The following is a 4,457-nucleotide window of genomic DNA, read 5'->3' on the forward strand; positions in this document are numbered from 1 at the left end:
CCCACACTCAGAATACAAGAACACATCTTCGTGTGTGTGCTGGATGTAGGGAAACAGTCAAAGCATCTTTCAGGGGGCACATTTATTCCATGGTTGTGGGTTGTAGGTTAAAAACCCACATCCCATGGATAGGCTCTCGCTTATACTTGGTTTAGAGCCCAACCCCCACTTTCCCCCACTCTCCACCCTAGGCATGCCATCAGGGAAGACAAGCTAAGGGATTCTTTTAGAACCCAGGCGCTGCTGTCATTTGGAGGAGCCTCCCCACAATCAGGATACCTGAGCACGTCTCCGTGTGTGTGCTGGAGGTGGGGAAACAGATTCCACGCATCTTTATGGGGCACAGGTGTTCCAAGGTTGGGGAAGTAGTTTAAAACCCTCCACTACCCACAGAGATGCACTCGCTAATACTTGGCTTTAGAGCCCATCCCCCACCATCGCTTACTGCTAGGCCTAGGAAAACACTTATGTAAGTCAAGCTAACTGATTCTATTACAACCCAGGTGCTGCTGTCTGTTGGAGGAACCTCCCCACACTCAGAACCCCAGAACACTTCTTCCTGTGTGTGCTGGACGTGGGGAAACATAGCACACGCATTTTTCAGGGGTCACAGTAATTACCAAGTTGTGGGTTGTAGTTTAAACATCTCCACTACCCATGGAGAGGCACACGCTAATACTTAGTTTTAGATCCCAAATCCCACTTTCAACCACACACTGGCCTAGGCAAACCATCAGGGAAGACAAGCAAAGGGATTCTATTCAAACCAAGACGCTGATATCAGTTGGAGGAACTACCCCACCCTCAGGATACTGGAACCCAACCTTGTGTGGTGGGGAGATTTGAAGCCCCACTCCACGCAGATGAATGGGTGCTCAGGTGTTTCCCTTTATGGAGAATTCATCTAAATACTACCTCAGTACATCGGGGACACTCGCTACTATTTGGCCTCAAAGCCCAACCCCCAGGTTTCTCTCAGTGTGAGTCCTAGGGATACACTCAGGGATTACAAGCTAAGGGATTCTATTAGAACCCAGCCGCTTCTGTCACCTGAAATTGCCAGCCCACACTCAGGATAGCAGAAAACTTCTTCATGTGTGTTCTGGTGGTGGGGATACAGAGTCCACGCTTTTTTCAAGGAGCACAGGTATTCCCATGTTGTGGGCTTTTGGTTAATAACCTCCAAATCCCATGGAGAAGCACTCGCTAATACTTGGATTTAGAGCCCAACCCACCCTTTCCCCAGCACTCCGTATCAGGCAACCAAACAGGGTAGACAAGTTAAGCGATTTTATAAGAACCAAGGCCCTGCTCTCAGTTGGAGGAGGCTGCCCACTCTCAGGATAACTGTGCAAGTGTTCGTGTGTGTGCTGGAGGTGTGGAAACAGACTCCACGGATCTTTATGGGGGCACAGGTGTTCCCAGGTTAGGGATGTAGTTTAAACACCTCCACAAACCATAGAGAGGTCATCGCAAATACTTGGTTTTGGAGCCCAAACCACACTTTCCCCCGCACTCGCGCCTAGGCTTTCCATCAGGGAAGACAAGCAAAGGGATTCAATTAGAACCCAGGCGCTGCTGTCACTTGGAGGAACTTCCCTGCACTCAGAATTCCAGAACACATTCTTAGGTGTGGGAGAGATGTGCAGCCCCACTGCACCCAGATGAATGCAGGAAAAGGTGTTCCCTTTAGGGAGAAGTCCTCTAAGTACTTCCTCAATGGATCAGGGGGCACTCACTGCTACGTGGCCTCCAAGCCCAACCCTCAGCTTTCCCTCATGGCCTGGCCTAAAAGAACACTCAGGGAACAGAAGCTAAGGGATACTAATAGAATCCAGGTGCTGCTGTCAGTTTGAGGAACTTCCCCACACTCAGAATACAAGAACACATCTTCGTGTGTGTGCTGGATGTAGGGAAACAGTCAAAGCATCTTTCAGGGGGCACATTTATTCCATGGTTGTGGGTTGTAGGTTAAAAACCCACATCCCATGGATAGGCTCTCGCTTATACTTGGTTTAGAGCCCAACCCCCACTTTCCCCCACTCTCCACCCTAGGCATGCCATCAGGGAAGACAAGCTAAGGGATTCTTTTAGAACCCAGGCGCTGCTGTCATTTGGAGGAGCCTCCCCACAATCAGGATACCTGAGCACGTCTCCGTGTGTGTGCTGGAGGTGGGGAAACAGATTCCACGCATCTTTATGGGGCACAGGTGTTCCAAGGTTGGGGAAGTAGTTTAAAACCCTCCACTAACCACAGAGATGCACTCGCTAATACTTGGCTTTAGAGCCCATCCCCCACCATCGCTTACTGCTAGGCCTAGGAAAACACTTAGGGAAGTCAAGCTAACTGATTCTATTACAACCCAGGTGCTGCTGTCTGTTGGAGGAACCTCCCCACACTCAGAACCCCAGAACACTACTTCCTGTGTGTGCTGGACGTGGGGAAACATAGCACACGCATTTTTCAGGGGTCACAGTAATTACCAAGTTGTGGGTTGTAGTTTAAACATCTCCACTACCCATGGAGAGGCACACGCTAATACGTAGTTTTAGATCCCAAATCCCACTTTCAACCACACACTGGCCTAGGCAAACCATCAGGGAAGACAAGCAAAGGGATTCTATTCAAACCAAGACGCTGATATCAGTTGGAGGAACTACCCCACCCTCAGGATACTGGAACCCAACCTTGTGTGGTGGGGAGATTTGAAGCCCCACTCCACGCAGATGAATGGGTGCTCAGGTGTTTCCCTTTATTGAGAATTCATCTAAATGCTTCCTCAGTCCATCGGGGACACTCGCTACTATTTGGCCTCAAAGCCCAACCCCCAGGTTTCTCTCAGAGTCAGTCCTAGGGAAACACTCAGGGATTACAAGCTAAGGGATTCTATTAGAACCCAGCCGCTTCTGTCACCTGAAATTGCCAGCCCACACTCAGGATAGCAGAAAACTTCTTCATGTGTGTTCTGGTGGTGGGGATACAGAGTCCACGCTTTTTTCAAGGAGCACAGGTATTCCCATGTTGTGGGCTTTTGGTTAATAACCTCCAAATCCCATGGAGAAGCACTCGCTAATACTTGGATTTAGAGCCCAACCCACCCTTTCCCCAGCACTCCGTATCAGGCAACCAAACAGGGTAGACAAGTTAAGCGATTTTATAAGAACCAAGGCCCTGCTCTCAGTTGGAGGAGGCTGCCCACTCTCAGGATAACTGTGCAAGTGTTCGTGTGTGTGCTGGAGGTGTGGAAACAGACTCCACGGATCTTTATGGGGGCACAGGTGTTCCCAGGTTAGGGATGTAGTTTAAACACCTCCACAAACCATAGAGAGGTCATCGCAAATACTTGGTTTTGGAGCCCAAACCACACTTTCCCCCGCACTCCCGCCTAGGCTTTCCATCAGGGAAGACAAGCAAAGGGATTCAATTAGAACCCAGGCGCTGCTGTCATTTGGAGGAACTTCCCTGCACTCAGAATTCCAGAACACATTCTTAGGTGTGGGAGAGATGTGCAGCCCCACTGCACCCAGATGAATGCAGGAAAAGGTGTTCCCTTTAGGGAGAAGTCCTCTAAGTACTTCCTCAATGGATCAGGGGGCACTCACTGCTACGTGGCCTCCAAGCCCAACCCTCAGCTTTCCCTCATGGCCTGGCCTAAAAGAACACTCAGGGAACAGAAGCTAAGGGATACTAATAGAATCCAGGTGCTGCTGTCAGTTTGAGGAACTTCCCCACACTCAGAATACAAGAACACATCTTCGTGTGTGTGCTGGATGTAGGGAAACAGTCAAAGCATCTTTCAGGGGGCACATTTATTCCATGGTTGTGGGTTGTAGGTTAAAAACCCACATCCCATGGATAGGCTCTCGCTTATACTTGGTTTAGAGCCCAACCCCCACGTTCCCCCACTCTCCACCCTAGGCATGCCATCAGGGAAGACAAGCTAAGGGATTCTTTTAGAACCCAGGCGCTGCTGTCATTTGGAGGAGCCTCCCCACAATCAGGATACCTGAGCACGTCTCCGTGTGTGTGCTGGAGGTGGGGAAACAGATTCCACGCATCTTTATGGGGCACAGGTGTTCCAAGGTTGGGGAAGTAGTTTAAAACCCTCCACTAACCACAGAGATGCACTCGCTAATACTTGGCTTTAGAGCCCATCCCCCACCATCGCTTACTGCTAGGCCTAGGAAAACACTTAGGGAAGTCAAGCTAACTGATTCTATTACAACCCAGGTGCTGCTGTCTGTTGGAGGAACCTCCCCACACTCAGAACCCCAGAACACTTCTTCCTGTGTGTGCTGGACGTGGGGAAACATAGCACACGCATTTTTCAGGGGTCACAGTAATTACCAAGTTGTGGGTTGTAGTTTAAACATCTCCACTACCCATGGAGAGGCACACGCTAATACGTAGTTTTAGATCCCAAATCCCACTTTCAACCACACACTGGCCTAGGCAA

This window comes from Vicugna pacos, unplaced genomic scaffold (assembly GCF_048564905.1).
Source record: "Vicugna pacos unplaced genomic scaffold, VicPac4 scaffold_19, whole genome shotgun sequence".
NCBI lineage: Eukaryota > Metazoa > Chordata > Mammalia > Artiodactyla > Camelidae > Vicugna > Vicugna pacos.